This window comes from Dipteris shenzhenensis, chromosome 7 (genome assembly GCF_047967505.1).
Source record: "Dipteris shenzhenensis isolate YYH24624 ecotype China chromosome 7, Dip_SZ_1.0, whole genome shotgun sequence".
NCBI classification, from domain to species: domain Eukaryota; kingdom Viridiplantae; phylum Streptophyta; class Polypodiopsida; order Gleicheniales; family Dipteridaceae; genus Dipteris; species Dipteris shenzhenensis.
The window spans coordinates 152711-171574 of NC_141602.1; the positions used below are offsets into that span (position 1 = coordinate 152711).

An 18864-nucleotide genomic window follows, 5' to 3' on the forward strand; every position below is an offset into this window, starting at 1 on the left:
CTGTTTTCGAGGCTTCTTTAAGCTTTGACGATCGGGTAGACAAAGTGTGAAGAGCGCAAGGGAATTGAGAGAACGCAGAGTGTAGGCTCTCTGTCTTCCCAGGCAGAGACGATCTGAGCAAGAGAGATTTTTGCAGAAGAGAATGTTTGCTCTACCGTGGCTAATATGCTATTCTGGCGAATAGTATGCATAGAGCATAGAAGGAGCAAGGGCTGAGGAAATTCTTCCGTCATCTCTACCGTAATAAATGCGTCTTGAGGTGTATGAAATTGCAAACGTTTACGGGTGCTTGGGCAGCTGACGGAAAGGATTTAGAGACCTGTAACACTTATGTAAGCGTGAGTTGTCCGCAAGGAGATAGCAAAGATTGATGAAAATTGCACAACGCGGGTCTACACGTAGCGACAAGATTTATTTGGGAATTCTGTTCTGAGGTTCCGACATGAGCAGGGGAATTCCACCGTCGTCTAGATGTTTTGCATTTTCTCTGATATGATGGCCAGCGAGACCTCCACATGGGCGCACACGACACTAGACCTTCAAGTCTCGTGACGGAAAGTTGGAGGGACCATGAGCTTCACGCGGGTATATGGCGCAGTTCCATTTGCTTGACAGTGGCTGGACTGCCGATACTGAGCGCAAATATGAGGAGTTGCCTTTGCCTTGTCGGGAGTCTCTGGAAGCCGCGACGCGCGACGACGAACAGTCCGTGACCAAGGTTTGGGCAGGCTTGCAGGCGCTGACGTGGTGCAGGACGCGTGGCGCAGGACGCGTGAGGTGTTGACGTGGCAGTACTTGTGGCAGCCAGCTCAGAGCTGATGTGGCACACTGACACGTGGCAGCCAGGCTGGCAGACCTGTGGTTAGTGTGACCTTGTTCAAGTTAACTGCAGTTAGCTGACCCTGGTTAGAGATCTGGTCAGAGGACAGTCTAACCAGACTAGACTGGTGCAGTTAACCAGTTTGGTTCAGTTAGTGGCCAAGTTACAGACATCTAACCAGACCAGAACAGGACTGATCTGGTTAATGTAACCAGTAGTTACCCATCTGGTCTCTGTTTATTTAAAAAAAAAAAAAAAAAAAGAGAGTTGCAGAGACAGTTTTTGCCATCAATGCCCACCTATCTGGTAATCATTTTACTGTCAGAAAATCAGCAGAAAACAGAGAAAATCAGAGTTTTGCAGAAATAAAAGAGATGCATGCCTTTGTGCACAGAGAAGGGGAAACAGATGCCTTTTGAAGCCATCTGCAGCAGCCAGAAAAGGGGAATATAAATTGTTGATGCTTTGGCAATTGTGTGGGTATATGCCTTGAACTGACGGCCAGTACTGGCATAGATTGTAAATGCAAAACACCTCTTGTTGAGGTATCTTTTCTGTTGGAAAAGCAAAGGTAGTGTGCATCAGTTACCCCCACTGTGTGAGAAATCTGCAGATCTCAGAATATGGATCAATCACCTATCCAGTGGGATTCACAAGATAGGGATGTACATCCAGGACAGAGAAATGTGCCGCAAACTCAACAAGAATTTGAACAGATGGTACGCACTCATATACAAGAGCTGGAAAATCTCAAAAGGGATCCCAGGGCTCAGTATTTGTTTCCAGCAGAAGCTATGCCTAATCCAGTATATGACGTGCCAATGCCAGAGGCACACTCTCGTGTACAGTCTGAGAGAGAGAGATCTCATAGATCTCATAAGAGACGGTCCCATAGAAAAAAGAGATCGAGGCATCATCACCGATCTCCTAGTCCATCACCGTCTACCTCGAGTTCGACTTCTGTGTCTTCTTCTTCCTTATCAGATAAACCATCCAGGAAAAGAAGGAAACACAAGAAGTCTGGGAAGAGAAAGTCTTCCAAAGCGTCCAGGGAATTTAAAGAGGGAGGAAAATCTGTCAAGTTTATGACCTACAATGGACAGTATGGTCATACAGACAAAGCATTGCAGTTTATCAGACAGTTTGATGCTGCATTCGGTACAGAGAAATTTTCAGAATCCTCCAAGTTAAGAATGGTCAGTCTACACTTAACAGCAACGGCTAGTGCATGGAGTGCACTGACCACAGATGGGTCAGCCCCAAGAAAGTGGAAGGGCTTCAAGAAAGCCTTCTACCAGCAGTTCATGCCTAAACAGTTTAGAGACCATGTTCTTCAAGATTGGGACAGCTTGCACATGGATGCAGGAGATACAGTGGATGGGTACAACCAAAAGTTTTGGGATGCTTATTTGCAGGTTGCACCGTTCAAAAAGATCTCCAAAGGCACCCAGATGAGGAAGTACAGAGCAGGTCTCACTCCAAGAATTCAGGCAGTAGTGAATGCTTTGGGGGCAAAGAATATTCAAGATCTTATGCATTCAGCCTCAGTAGCGAGTCTTGTGCCGCTACAAGATCCATCTACAGTGCCATCCTTGCATGCAGGACGTGCTGATAAAAAGAAAACTGATTTTCTAAAATCAGAAAAGAAAGAGTCCCCTAAGGCTGAAAAGAAAGGGTTTCAGCCTCAGAAGCCGAGGGGTACTCAGTTCTCAAAGACCTATAAGGGCAAATCTCTATTCACCCCTGAACAGATAGCGGAATTCCGTAGAGATGGGAAATGCTTCAGGTGCGGTAAAGAGGGGCATGTGGCTGCCCAGTGCCCAGAAAAGCCTTCAACATCGAAGGGAAAAGAGGCAGAGAAGCCACGAGGACCGCAAAAGCCAATGGCGGGGGGAATTCCTGATATACTGGGTCATGCTTTGAACCCAGAAGAATGAGAATTACTGCTATCATGGGGCAAAGTTAGAGACCAGCAAACGCTAATTTTATTTGATCCAGGGGCTACTGATAATTTCATATCAGAGGATCTAGCCCTGAGGCTGGGAATAAAGACGGAAGAGTTAGGCAGGGCTTTGGATGCCGATCAAATGTTTTGTGGAAATCCTGTGCCAGTTACTCCCTTGATAGGGAAGCTCCGTCTACATGTTCAGAGTTATGTGGATCAGGAAGACTTCTTCATTTCTCCACTGAAACATTATGATGTAGTTTTGGGGATGCCTTGGTTTCACCGCAAGGCAGTGAAGTTGACTCTTCCTGAAAGAGTGCTGGAATTTGTGCATAGGGGGAAAAATCAACGTTTAATTGCCAGGAATAAAGGGGACACTATCCCCATTGTATCTGATGTTTCATGCGGTAAAGCAATAAAGTCTGCAATTTCTGCGTACATGGTTTTTGTAAAAGAAAAAGAGAATGATATGCATGCTGAAATGAATGATGCAGACAAAGATAAGTTTCAGTTTCTTGTAAACTTTAAAGATTGCTTTTCTGATGTTTTGCCAGGGGAGTTACCCCCAGAGAGACCAGAAGATCATCAGATAAAGTTAATGCCTGGTAGTGAGCCACCAAACAGACCCCCTTATAGAGTCAGTGCGACTCAGAGAGAGGAGATTATGGCTCAGGTACAGGACTTGTTGTCCAAAGGGTTGATTCAGCCCAGTTCGTCTCCTTTTTGTTCCCCTGTACTGCTAGTACAGAAGAAAGATGGTTCATTCCGTATGTGCGTCGATTATCGCGCACTGAACAAAATGACCATCAAGAATAGATTCCCTATTCCGCGTATTGATGATGTCCTGGATCAGTTAAATGGAGCTTCAGTTTTCAGCAGGATAGACTTAAAGAGTGGCTACCACCAAGTGAGGATACAGCCTCAGGATGTGCACAAGACAGCATTCCGCACTACATTCGGGTTGTATGAATACTTAGTGATGCCTTTTGGGTTGACAAATGCTCCAGCCACATTCAATAGAATGATGGATCGTATCTTCCGGAAGTACAGGCATTTTACGGGTACTTTCTTTGATGATATCTTAGTTTTTTCTAAGACAGAGGAAGACCACAGAGAACATCTTGCTATAGTGTTTCAAGAGCTGAGAAATCATCAGCTCTATGCCAACAGCAAGAAAAGTGAATTCTTCCTGGAAGAAATCCACTATCTGGGGCATATAATATCCAAGAATGGGATACAAATGGATCCAGCGAAGATCCGTGCCATTCAGGAATGGCCAGAGCTGAAAACTGTGCATGAAGTTCGAAGCTTTTTAGGCTTGTGTTCTTACTACAGAAGGTTTATCAGACATTTTGCTGATATCGCCGCTCCATTACATGACCTCACTAAGAAAAATGCAGCCTTCACATGGGGATTATCACAGAAGAAAGCATTCAATACACTCAAGGAAAAGTTGACTACAGAGCCTATTCTGGTAGTTCCAGATCTGTATCAGTATTTTGATGTGGATTGCGATGCTTGTGGAGAATGTGTTGGAGCTGCATTGCATCAGAATGGTCATGTAGTAGCCTATGAAAGCAGGCGACTTTGGGATGCGGAAAGATATTTAGGAATCTATAAGAAAGAGTTATTGGCTGTAATTCATGCCATCCATACATGGAAACACTATCTTTTGGGTGCAGATTCTACTGTCAAAACAGATCACCAAAGTCTGAAATACTTTTTGACTCAGACCAAGCTCTCAGAGAAGCATATGAAATGGGCAAACATGCTGTCAATGTATCATTTTCAGATTGTCCATACCCCAGGAATTCGGAACAGAGTGGCAGATGCCTTGTCCCAAAGACCCCAGGTCAATAATGTAACTATTGCTTATCATCAGGACCTGGAAGGCATGAGGGAACAATATGCTCATGATTCTGATTTTGGTGAAATTTTACATCAGATGCAAGAAGGGCAATCCACCAGTCACTATTCCTTGAAAGATGGGTATTTAATGAAAGATGATTGCCTATGCATCACCCAGGAGATGAGGAAAAAGATTTTGGGGGAATGCCATGCACCTCCCTATGCTGGACATAGAGGAATTACAGCAACAACTCTAGCCCTGGAGAGATATTTTTTGGCCAGGAATGCGGAAAGATATACATCAGTTTGTTACGGAATGCCTTACGTGTCAGAAAGTGAAGTATGATAGACGGAAGGCACCTGGCCTACTTATGCCTCTCCCCGTGCCTCAGGCACCATGGGAAAGTATTACAATGGACTTTATTTTTGATTTGCCGAGATCAAAGTCAGGGAATGATGGGATCTGGACTATCATAGATAGATTCAGCAAGCAAGCTCATTTCCTTCCGGTTCGTAAAACCATAAAGGCAGATCATATGGCTAAGCTGTTCATGGCACAAATCTTTAAACATCATGGTATGCCTAAGTCCATTGTTAGTGATCGAGATCCCAGAATGACCAGTCTATTCTGGAGAGCTTTATTTGATAACATGGGGACGAATCTGAATTTTTCTTCTTCTTTCCATCCCCAGACAGATGGTCAAAGTGAAGTAGCAAATTCTACAATTTTGGATATGCTGAAATGCTACGTGGGTGACCAAAGTTCAGACTGGGAAAAGTACCTACCATTGGTAGAGTTTGCTTACAATAATACAGTACATAGCTCTACAGGGAAAGCCCCTTTTGAAGTCATATATGGGAAGGTGATTTTGCCACCTATATTGAGGACTAAAGATGAAATATTTGCAGCTGATCAGTTTGTAAGAGACCTCCAAATAGCTTACAGCCAAGTCCGGACAGCAATTGAAAGGTCTCAAGAGAAACATAAAAGAGCTGCAGATAAACATAGGAGACAACTAGATCTCAAGGAAGGGGACTGGGTACTTTTGAGGTTTGAAAAAGCTAGGCTCCGCAAGTTTAAAGGCAAACAGAAAGTGTATGCAAAGTTATCTCCCAGATATTATGGCCCTTTTAGGGTTACAGAAAGAATAAATGAGGTGCATACAGATTAGCATTGCCAGAGCATTGGAGGATTCACAATGCATTCCATGTGAGTCTTCTAAAGAAATTTCAAGGACCAGAGCCTACGAAACCAGTATCAGAGGATCCACCAGAAGTGGATGAGCTGGAGGAAGTCCTTCAGCCAGAGCAAATTGTGTACCATACTGTACGTAAAGGCCCTCAGGGTAAGGAATTTTACAGGTATCTTGTAAAATTCAAGAATTATACCGCATTAGATGCCAAGTGGATGGACGAAGACATGTTATCCGATCATCCACAGCTTTTGGGTGTTTACAAGGAAGCTTTTCAGTTGAGGTCAACTGAATAGAAGCCGAGGGGATGTCACCATAATGTAAATATCCTAAGTCAAAGTACAGTTGACCATTTATTTGATCATAATTAAAGAAGTTTATATGTATTAATTATGGTCAAAGAGTTATTTTAATGGTCAAAGGATTGACTACGGTCAAAGATACTTGACTCCAGTCAAGTAAACCTGACTTCGGTCAGAGAGTGTTGACTTCGGTCAACAAGACTTGGCATGCGCCAAGAGGGTTAACCTCGGTTAACCAAGATGTGCCAACTTCGGTTGGAGAGACTTGGCTATAATTAAAGCGCCTTGACCTTTGGTCAAAGCTCTTTAATTATAATCAAGAGTGTTGACTCCGGTCAACCAGAGAAAATATATATATTTATTTGTATATATATATTTGTTTAAATGTGCACATGTGTTCAGTGGGGACGCCCACCGTGACTAGGATTAGTCCACCGTGTGTTATTTGCATGCAAAGCGCTAACAATTAATGGGTACCATGGTGGTGTGCTTTAATTAATTGTTGCAGGTACTAGCAAGGACTATTTTTCCTAAGCGAAATGGGAGCCTGACAAGCATCTAGGAAGCGGTTCGTGTGACCGAGAGCTTTGAAGACTCCAAAATGGCCCTTAGTGGCTTGTAATAGGATTTAGTCTACATTTTAGACAAGTGGCATGTTGCCAATTTGAATGGAGCTTGAAGCTCTTGTAAAAGTAAGGATTTTTCACGTTTTGAAGGGAGAGACTTACGAGACAGCTTTAAGCTGAACTTCTGTAACAGAATTTCGGAAAGGAATAAAGACCCTCGGGGGGGTCCAGCCCGACAATTTGTCCTGGGCCCTAGTGTATCTTCAGAGAGAGGGAGTGAGGGAGAGCTTTGGAGAGTAGAATTCTGTCTGGTTTTATGAAGCCATAGCTGTTCTCACAGTTCGGTTGTATTTATCATACATCTGCTGCAGTGAAGCACATAGATATAAAGAATAGGACTGTTTTCTAAGGCCTTTCTGCTCATCTTTGTATAACAAGTCCTGTATGTATTCATCAAGCTCAGTGGTAGATAGGGGAGCCTGAGCTTCAAGTTGAGGACTGAATTCGGTGCGAGAGGGCATAGGAGATGCTTCAGGAGTTTCCATAAATTCAACCGGGGGATCACAAAAAGGAGGAGACTGTATAGGAGTGCAATTAGTAAGCAGTTCAAGATCTTCAGCAAAGGGTTTAAGTACCTTCTTGATCTTCTCTCGAGCTGTGGAACGTGGACGAGGATTCCACCAATTGTCAAAGCCATCTGATCGGTGGAGAGACTGAATGGCAAGTGCCTGTTGAGGAAATCTGTACCAATAACAATATCAACTCCTTGAGATTCGAGCTGATAAAAATCTATCTCTGTAGGATGTTTCTGAATAGAGATAGGGATGCGTGCTGCGAATCTTTTACAGGCAATGCATCGCCACCCATAGTGGAACCGTGCATTTGGTTTGCAGGATCAAGGGGTTCCCAACAATAGGAAGGGAGCGCATGGTATTTGCAAATATTAAAACCAGAACCAGTATCAACAAGAGCTATGAGAGGATAAGGGACAACTCCAGGGGGATGAATGAGAATCTGTATGAGCCAAGTCTTCATAGGGTTTTTAACAGGAGGTGCAGGTTGTTGAAAGAAATCATGGAAAGAGAAGACAGATGGCTTGTCTTCTGAAGAAGAATGGACAGAACATTGGGCCATATGACCACTGACTTTCTTATCCAATGATTCTATAGAGGTATGCAACTTGGCACAGTTATCAGGAATGAGTTGCAGATGGGTTTTTAGTCCATCAATGCTAATACTCAAACTTTCAAACTGATCATAACAAGAAGGCCTGGAAGGTTGTGCCATTGGAGGAGCAACAGTTAGAGTATGCATAGGAGTTCTCCAGAAGGGGGAAGGTAAATACTGGGGAACCGCAGAGGTTGACTCATTTACACTATGAGGGGGTTTGAACACAGAAGGGCTTGTATAATGGTGTACAGAGGGAGAGGAATGAGGAAGAGAATGCTGAGAGGGACGAGAAAACCTGGAGAAGTCAGAGAGTTCTTATGATGTCTCAAGGTCGCTCGTTCGTAAACTGCGTGGAACATTCTTTCCTCTGCCGCGATTGTGAGAAGGCCGAAGGGATGGTGGACGATGATAAACATCAATGTCTTCGGGGCCATCTTCGTCGTCCGAGGCTGAAGTAATCTCAATGTCAATGCAAGACTGTCGGCGGGGATGATTCATATAAGCTGGGACATCTTCAGAGGAACTAGCAGAGCTGTATGGCCGGTCCCGAAGCTGGCAATGAAAGCATTGGGGTGTATCTGATTCAGAACATTCATAAAGTGACTCATCGGTCACCCCTTGAGAAACAACTTCCCAGTTATCCGGATGATTGATCATGGCGAAGAAGCCCTTGAGTTGCTTCTGTTGGGAGTTGCGTGGTTGTTGTGGACAGTCCTTCGCAAAATGGCCTTTTTTCCCACAAATGAAACAGCTTGAACCTTGGCGGGCTTGATTGAATCCGCGTTTGCGGAGGAAATGTTGAGGATGTCTTTGATAGCGGCGACGCCATCTAAGTTTCCTGATTTGAGGGAATTGTGAACTTCCACATGAGCATTTGGAAGAACATTTCCCTTTTTGTTTGGAGGAGATTCTGCGTGAAGAGGATGCTGGTGGGCAAAAATCTCTGTGACCAACAAACTGTTGGCAGATTGCAGGAGAAACTAGTCCGATCTTTTTGAGCTTTTTTCGCAGGGTAAACTCTGTACATTGCTTGCGAATGTAAACCTGGACTAGCTGAAACAAATGAGCAAATGTAAAATCTGCTACTGTTTAATGAAGCTCAGTAGGCCTATTATCAATATTAACAATTTTGGTCTGAGCTTCTATCAAGGCCATAACCGCATCACCAAGCTTATGCGGGAGACTATACAGATAATGACGTTTGGCGGATGTATCTGCAAAGATACTAGCACGATGTACCAGCTGCTGAACATGAGCATTGTATGCATCTAGCTGAAGAGATCACATAACTTTAGTGCTGAGAATTCATTGGATGCCTGCGCACGATCATCAGTGAATGTCGGAAGGAATTGATTGGAAATAGCAGCTATTAACGCATCCAAATTGGAGAAAATCTGTTCTTTAGATTCATCGCTCAAGAATTCCCACCAATTGGCTATGACTCCTGTAAAACCCTTAGTGGTTTCTACTGCAGCATGGCGGGGATTCCATTTGTATATTGTGACAAGAGACATATGTCCATAAAAGATTTTGAGTATATCTTTCATGGCTTGTGGAGTTGCCGCGTCGATGTTGAGGATATATCTGGGAAAGGACTTGTGCTGCAAGCGATTGCAGAGATCCTTATGCTCGTTCATATCACCATCAGTGTAATGGGTTTGAAATTCACCTCGTATGAACTGAGCACCAGGAGCATCATAAAAGGCTGTGCGTTTGCCTCGCCAAGACGGTTGCTGAGGAGCATGAGAAGACTGGGGGTCTTCTTCCATCTGTTCCTGCTTGGGTTCTTGGTTCATATATAGAAAAGGAGAAATAGTGGAGGAGCTGACGGAATATACGCTAGGAGATGGAGAATGAGGAGGCTGATCGGCAGTGGGTGGAGCAGGATGAGGAACAACTGGTCCAATGGGAGCAAGGTCAAGATGAGGGAAGAAAAGGGAAGGATCCACAGGTATCATTGGAATTGGGGGAACAAATTCAACTGGATCCTTAGCTTGGTCATCTTGATCTGTCCATCGGAAGGCTCGAATGATAGGGTGTGCAGGGTCAAGCCATTGTAAAGGAGCATCCTCAGTATCGGACGAGTCAGCATCATCAAACATATCCATAGGGAGGAACATTAAGGAGGGAGTATGAAGATTCTGGAAGGTAAGATTAGGAGGACTAGCAGAGGAAGGAGGCAAAGCAGGGGGAAAAGAGCTATAAACAGAATTATGAACAATAGAAGGACCAGATGACTGTAACTCTTGCAAAATATGATGTACCTTTCGATCAAGCCGGCCGATAGCAAGTTGCAGATCGTATAGTGCAGACTGGCAAGCATCAAGGCATTCTTGGATTGCTAAGTTGTGAGAGTTACACCAGTTAAGCTGCTGCTGCTCAACTGGAATATCATCTGTTGGAAGACTATGATGAACCAGGGCGTACGGAGCATGAATAGACTTGTGTGCGCCGTCGTCAGAGGTTGATTGGAACCCAGAAGCTGCTGGCCATTGAACAGGATGCAACATCATCATGGGCATCACTCGATCAGAAGAAGTAATTGCATCAAAGTTGGAGTGAGCTTGTGGATGATGATTGACCGCAGTGGAACGTCAATATTGTAGACTAGTGTCTGCAGGATGTTGAGAAGCAGTAGAGGCGATCCAATCTTGTACTGCTTCAGCTTTATCGGTGGAAAGCGAAGCTTCAGAGGCAGCATTAGGTTCAGTAACCGGGATTCCTGCAATAGGTATTTTCGAAGAGGCAGGAAAGGAGAGACGCATGACCTTTTTGCCATTATCACCAGAGCGTTGTCTGATGATTGCTCGGGAAGAGGAATCTTCGACATGAAATTGTGGGAGCTGGGAAGATGACTCATCGAGGATATGCTGGTAGTCCATTTCCCACTCAGCAGGCATAGGTAAAGCGTCGAACGGAAAGCGAGTAACCTCGGCATTAGTCTTGCCGTATAATACACACTCATCAGGGGAATGTACATTACGGGGAATAGGATTGATTGTGGACACTAGATAATTAATGGAGCGGACATGTATAGCACAATGCTCGGACCTAGGCTTCATAGACAATCCTTTGACTTGTACATAAAGACGGAGTGCAGTGGATAGATGGGGATCATGTAAAGACATCTTGAAGTTGGGATATACTACCGTATATACAGGTTCTTTGTTAAGAGAACCATGGACCAAACCTATACATGCATCACGGATATTTAGGTGCCTGGTGTCTACTAGACTAACCATACATGTGGCATTGACACCGGAACGGATAAAAAGGGGCAGATAAACACCTGTATTGCCTTCGTCTGCTACGTTGATGCACACTTCAGAAATCTTGATATGCCGGAGTGCCTTGAACTGGAAGGCTGAGAACTTATACACCTCTTCTGGGTCGATGACGAGTAAGTTCCAAGTATTCTTTGAGTCAGAAAGTTTAGTGGTAGTGGAAGCTGAACGGGGAGAAGAGATACGGGCAGACAGGGAACGGATAACGCTGGCCATGGTGGTAGTAAAGTCTAGGATTCTTGCACGGAGATCTTCCTCACGCAAGTCGGCTCTACCTCACAATGGCTCTCTCTGGCCTCAAGTGGGGAGCTCTCTTAGTGACTTTCAGACAGATACTAACAAGCAAGAAGACAAGGCTCTAATACCAAAAGGATCAGGGTAGCACCGAACGATGCAACTCGGAGATAGCAAGCGTATAACGGAGCGGAAGTGAAGTTATGCAGACCAGGTGTGATCACCCTAAACCCTAAACCCTAAATCCTACACCCTACACCCTAAACCCTAAACCCTCAACCCCAAACCCTGAACCCCAAACCCTAAACCCTAAACCCTAAACCCTAAACCCTAAACCCTGAACCCCAAACCCTGAACCCTAATCCCTAACCCCTAAACCTAAAGCCTAAAGCCTAAACCCTTAACCCCTAAACCCTAAACCCTCCTAAGCCCTAAGCCCTAAACCCTAAGCCCTAATTCCTAAGCCTTAAGCCCTAAACCTTAAACCCTAAAACCTAAAACCTAAACCCTAAACCCTAAACTGGTTTGCACGCAGACAACCCACAACAAAACAACATGCAATCGAACAAGTAGCGCAAGAGGAACACCACAAGGGAGAACATAGTCGATCGGAGACCACAAGCACGTGAACCCAAAGAAAGAAGTCACGAACAACTGCAAGTCGAGTCCTTAAGTCAGGATGCGTGAAAAAAGGTACAATGTGAAACAAGACCAATGAAGAGGCAGTGAGACACGTCGATCAAAAAGAGATAGCGCCAATGAAGGGAGAACAAAGAAGCACAAGAAGAGATGCCAAGCAGAAAAGTTGCCAACAAGCATAACCGAATGAGCAAGAGAACAAGGAATGGAACAACACTGTAGTATATGGGAGTGGAGGAAAGACGTGAGTACTACAAGAGTTGCCTAAGTACGTAGGCTATCAAAACTAGTATGTGTTTGTGTAAGATCACAACAGCAACAACTAGGAGCTAACACTATATTGGGGAATTTGGGAATCTCCCAAGTCCCACTTTCAAGTAAAGGGTTTAACATATTTGACCATGTAGCCAAAACTTAAACCCTTATTTGAAAATGGGACTTGGGAGGATTCACCAATATGGTGTTTAGGATGGATTCCACTTTCAAGTAATGGGTTCAGATTTGACCATGTGGCCAAATCTTAGCCACACTGGGAAGTCCCAAACTATTTGGAAATTCCCAAATTTCCTAATAGTGTTAGCTAATTTAACAATCAACATATGTCTGTTGTTGCTAAAGGCGATCGAGGGCCACATGAGAATAGCTCGTGGCAAGGAGAGCAGGTAGACAACTCAATTTAACAATCCACATACGTCTGTTGTTGCTGAAGGCGATCAAGTGGAAAAGCTATAAAAATTTGACCTCTATCGTACGTTAACGGAGAGATATAAGTAGCTATACATCTAAAAGAAAAGTAGAAAGAGAAAAACACAGGTAAGGGCTATGGAGAGGTACATAGGGAATTCAACATGAAGAGGAGGTGCAACACTTGAGCGAATATGTAGACACAAAGCCATCCCAAGTTGGAGGCGAACTAGCAATTAATTTAGAATATTGTTTGTGCTGTCTCAGTAGGGAAGGGTGATCAAGGAAGAACATGGCAGAGGCAAGATGACCAGAAGTGCATAGGTGACCAACTATAAGAAGAGGCGACACAACAAAAGGAGAGGTTAATCAGAAAGCTGGCAAGGAGAAGGCCAGAGTTCTGTGTGTGTGTGTGGCCCACCCCTAATCCAGAGGGTAAGACCACATCGTGGGGAGTAAGACCACCATGTGGACTTGGACTTACTCCCCACCTAAGAAATTGATACAAGAGAAGTTATAAGACATTTCCTAGTATGATAGAAGTGTTTTGTAAGAGATAAAGAAGTAAGTGTCATAAGTGGGTTTGATAGAAAAAGCTATCCGAAGTGTGCTTTCACCTACGCTCTACGCATCAGATTCAATAGTTAGTAAATCAAGGAAGAAAAATCACCATAAGATGTCATCTGACTGATCAATTAAGGGGATTCAAATTGTTAAACAATCATTGACCCTTTGAAGTACAAGGGCTCCCGCGCTCCCCGAGGTGGTAGGAGCATCCAAGGCAACTCTCTTCCTGAGAAACCCGAGGTAGAGGAAAAGCTATATCCAAAAAACTCAGAAGACTTGAGCGATTGAGTAAGGAGGTACAAGCTCAGCGTGAGGAACTAGTAGCAAGACTTGGGTACTTGTGCTCACACACTACGAAGATTCAAGTGGACGTGTACTATGCGGGAGTTGGGGATGGACGTCCAGTAGGTATGTTCCTGCCTTGAGCCGTTCGGTGGCACGGAAGCCAGGCAGCATTTAAGATTGCCCCGAGTCTCCCGTTGGAGACCATTAACAAGGTGGCCACTAATAGGTGGTAGACGCATAAGCCATCGGAAATACCAGCAAGTCTTTGATGACGCATAAGTTTGGGAATTGCGAGGGAGCCTGAACTTGAGAGACATTCGTATTTGAAGTTCTAAGACAATTCGGGTAGCTATGTGTTGCGGAGACACCATAGCCACGTTAGGAATAACAAGTTAATATGAGCCCAAGGCATGTTTAAACACTGGCAAAGCTCTATATTGAGGGTCAGTAGAACGGAAAGCTCCGGGATGGTTGAGGGTGGAATAACACCCCATGATAACCAAGAGCTGAGAGACCTTTCATAAACGAGGTGGAGACCAAAAGGCTAGACTACCGACTGGTAGAGTGAATTGACTTTTCCAGAACACGATGATCTTCATGTTATACTGCCAAAGGGAGGAAATAGATATAAAAATTTTGAATCGATCTCACTGCTTTACTGCCAGGAAATAGGAGCACGGTGCATGATGAATATTTTTTATGGAATTGTTGTTCACGTAGCCCCCGTTAGGCACCGACCGATTAGATAAAGGGATCTACGATACTGGAAGGAAGCGACTGCTGTGCTTGAACCCTCTAACTTTCAGATACGTGATTAATATAGAAGGCATGCCACTCCTCCGCTGTCACAACCACGATGGAGAGACCGATGGCAATTTCGTAAACGACAGTTATCCCATATTCTAGGGAGGTGGTTACTACATTGGCTTCTAAGCCCCAGAAATTGCTGAGTGTCTTGGATTGACATAGGGAATCTTAAAGGATTCACCCGAGTCTAATAGTCCACAATAGGATTATAGAAGACAAATGCTCGACATCCATAATGATATTGGACTATATGCGGACAGAGTAGAGAAGAGATAACACTCGTATTTAGAAACACACCCGCTATCAACATAACGATCCCAGCATGATTGTATTTTTCTATGAAAGACTAGTAACATAATCACGAATGGTAAGTAACTAGTAGTCCCTATGCTGGTAGAGGACAGCACCTCAAAAAACGGTCTGAAGAAGCTTTGGGGCCGTAGATTAATGAGTTACGTATGGTAGTAAGTTCCATGTGGAAGCACTTCGTTTTGATACACCGTTTTGATGGAGGAACCCCTGAGTAACATGTCCAGAGCAACATATTGAATAGACTGTAATGTGACTTCGATGATGGTTGATGTGAGAAGAGATATGTGTGCTTACAATAGCGATAGCGTGCTTTCTCACTAGAGAACTAGTATTGTTTTCTTGAGGGATAAGTCTCATAGCACACGACCGTTAAAAGCTGGAGCTATATGCCTTTGATAGCCAATAAAGAATGGTGAAGGGCATAGACCTAGTTCGCGCAACCTTGGAATATGAAAATATACATGGGATTTGGGTCGCTTTGCTTTATTTCAAGTAATTTTATTCAGTAATATAAATTAGACTATTGGTATCCAGTGTACATAGTTAGGAAAAAGCTACTACACTACGAAAGAAGTTATGGACCTGCGGGAGATATATAGTACGGTTACACTGAAGTTATGAGTGAGTATTATGCTTTACTTGATTGAAATACACATGAGATTGATAGATGTTATCTCCCCAATCAATAATAATATCGAAGCTTATGCTAATAGGGATTTTGTCACTTGCTTATGGATAGATTTCGGAAAAAGGACACACAAGTTTCAGTTTTGTGAATAATCTGTACGATCAGAAGTTTTACTGCCATTTACTGAGTTTTTTACATCCACTTACTCTATTTTTTTGGAGTTCAAGTGCCATAGTATGAATCTTTGCAAATCATGTTGGGGGACATGGATAACAACTGTGTGCCAGCATGGAGGCTTGCAGTCCCACATAAAAAGTCCTTGTTCTAACTTGTCTTTTTTCTGGATGGATGTAGGTGAGTGGGCACACTTCTCAACCAGATTGACTGATGACGCTTTTTGAGAATGACACTGGCACATTATGTACTACTGGTGGAATGGATGGATGCATATATTCATCCTATGATATTAGCTGATATTTCGTTTACAACTTTTGGCTATTACTGCAAATTTTGAGAGTAGATTGTCCTATGAAAGAGAATACCATGAACATGGAATTTTGAATCAATTCAGTGATCTCTAGAGACTGCTATGATTTTGCAAGTTTTTGGACAGAACACTAATTTCTATCATACCACCTTCCATCAGAACTGATTGTATGGGTTTTTGGAAAGAAAGGATTGCTAATGAATGAATTGGGATACCTTGTAGTCCCCTTCCAACTTGTATGCATTTGCTAATAATATGGAATCTTTACTTACAACAATAATAGTATATTGATTTATAAAGGTTCTCTGACCCAATTATGTGGGGGACAGTAGGACTTGGGATTTAAGGGACTTTTGAGAATTCCAGGAGAAAGTTGTGATTCCTACAAGCGCAAACAGTAGAATTTAAGTTGTTTAATGAAATAATGAGGTGAATGATTTAAAGACATAAAAGGTATACGATTCTAAAGATATTAAAAATGTTGGAGTGAGGTATGAAAAAGAGTAGTAGAAATATAGGTTGAAACACACACACACACATAGGACAATACCTATCACATGTTGCAACCAGCACAACAAGCGCAGTGTTTTACAGATGCTGCAAATCATGCATCTAAGCAATGCCCTGCAACATCCTATACTCGTGCATTGGGAAACCCTTAAGCCTTTTGCAGGGTTGTTTCTCTGAGAGATATGATGGCTACCTTTTTTGGATGGTTTAACAATTTCCAATGTCAAAAAGCATTGAGAGGGCTCCGAAAGTCCAGCTACACAAAGACGATGCAAGGGTCTGCAAAGGCCCTTTCTGCTGCAACAACACGCTGATCTAGATTTTCTAACATTTGATTGTGGTTCTATAAGCTGGTAATTACACACAAGAGGTTTGGCCATATGTATGTATGATGTTATTAAATAGGGTCACCTCTCACTCACTACTAGTTAGGGATGTGATGTCTCTAAAAGTCTGTAATGTGCAGCTATGTAACATTAGATTAGGTGATCAATTTTTTTGAGTGACTGAGTGAGAGATTTGATTTAATTTGTGCGCACTTTGTAGTTGGTTCTTGGAGGAGGCCAAGAGTTGATATCAATTGAGGCAATTTGTCATCTCGAGTCTTAAGGTTTTGAACAAGCAATGTTATTGCAAGCCTGGGAATGTAAGGTTGAATATTGTTATCTATAACAAAAGAGACTTGATAATCAAAACCACTGCATGAAAGAAGGGCTCCATTCTTTTTGGAGAACTTTGTCTATTTCCTCTGTAGTGGCTTTACCCTATACCTATTTTGTTCAAGGCTTTTTCATACTTCCTAGCTAGACCAAACAACTGTGAGTTGCTAGGAGCCTTGCCTAAAGGTATGTAATAAGTACATGAAGTTATAAATTGCACTTTTCTGTGATGAGTTTGGGCATCTTTCTAGATTCATCTAGGTATATATATATTAAGTACATTTTCTTGCATGGGTATATGTATCCCAAGGGTGCTAGCCATAATTTCTATTGTAAGGAAGTATCATAATATGATATATCATACCTACAATTGATGTGTCTTTGACATCCATTTTTAATGTATCTTATTCATGCATGCCACTCAGAGTATGTGTAAGAGACTGCTGGTACAATTACGTGTAGGACTTTTACAGGATAAATTTGGGGCTTTTAGCTTTGCCTGAAAAATTCTTGATACTACTTTTATTGCCCCTTGGGGTAGGAAAATGAGCTTCTGGGGTCACAGTCGGTGAACTCATTTAGACTCAATGCATGTTTATGCATACTTCCACTTGAAGGACATTCTAGGCACAACATTTGGCAATAACCATCGAACCGAAATGTTGGCCATACAAACTCATACTTGTTAGATCGGAAGATGTTGAATGCAGATCATATGTGATTATGATGAACAGTGATTGATCTATATGGAGCTTGTTAGCAAGGCAAGCTGAGGTTATTCTGTGCACTTAGTTTCAAGTTAACAAGACAAGCTTAGATTGCTATGTATACTCAGACTACCAAGTTTCTGAGATCTTTTATGTAGTATTTGAATAGATCTTTATTATAGTGTGACTTTTTACACTACAAGGCACAGGCCATTTTCTGATGGAAATACTGACCTTTTTTACACTAAAAAGTTTTTTTTTAACGGACACAAAGGTCAATATTTATGTTGCTATTTGCATCGAAAAAGAACGGTCGCTATATAAGCGTCGCTATATAGTGACACTGGTAAACATCGCTATATAGCGACACTGGTAAACGTCGCTATATAGTGACATTGGGGTAAAGCGTCGAAGCTTGATAAAATATTTAAAAAAACATTAGTGGGGCTAAATAGGGCCACAACAAGCCCTGTTTTGCCCCACTAATGTTTTTTTTTAGTAATTACAAAAGAATGTTGTTTGTTACAAAATTTGCCTTGTGAAAGGGGTGATACAAAATCGCTCAAACGAGGTGAGCGACAGAAGCATATACATGCCGAAGATATACAACATTGTTTATTTTACAAAATCACCCTTTCAAAAAGGGTGATACAAAATCGCTCAAATGAGTCGACATACAAAAGCATATACATGCCAAAGTATATACAAACTACTACTACTATTACTACTACTACTGCTGCTTATTCGAATCGTCATCCTTGTCGTCATCATCGTCGTGGTTGCGTTGGCTTGATCCTGGCCCTTGTGAGCTATGGCTGTGATCCTTGGCCCTCGTTGAAGTTGTGTAAGCCTAATCCCTCATCATCACTGCTCACCTCCACTGATGGTACATTTGAGCTTGCACTCTAAGAGTGAAACCATATTAATTGGAAATTAGATTGGAACTTAAAGAATAAAACAATTTAAAAAGTGAGATTACAAGTAGAAGTAGACAAACCGTGCAAGCAGTTACCTCAGCCCAATCGACCATTGCTCCCATGGCCTCCATCTCAATAAACCACATCTTTGTTCCTATGTGGAATGTGTGTCTGGCCTCTTTGTCTATGGGAAGGCAACCCATCATAGCTTGCTATGGGTCCAATTTATGAGAGTTAGATAAAGTGCATGCAATATGTAATAAAACAAATAGAACAATAAATTAAATGAGAAGAAGTAGA

The 18864-nt window shown here is 42.7% G+C and overlaps 1 protein-coding gene across 1 annotated transcript in view; it reads left to right on the top strand.

Moving 5' to 3' along the window:
• The window catches only part of LOC147899768 (ATP-dependent Clp protease proteolytic subunit 6, chloroplastic-like), an 81229-nt gene extending 65230 nt beyond the window's left edge, over positions 1-15999 (top strand). The window contains exon 8 of the mRNA XM_087376910.1: positions 15639-15999. The gene's annotated coding sequence lies outside the window, so the exon portion shown is untranslated. The remainder of the gene's footprint in view (positions 1-15638) is intronic.
• Positions 16000-18864: the final 2865 nt, after the last annotated feature.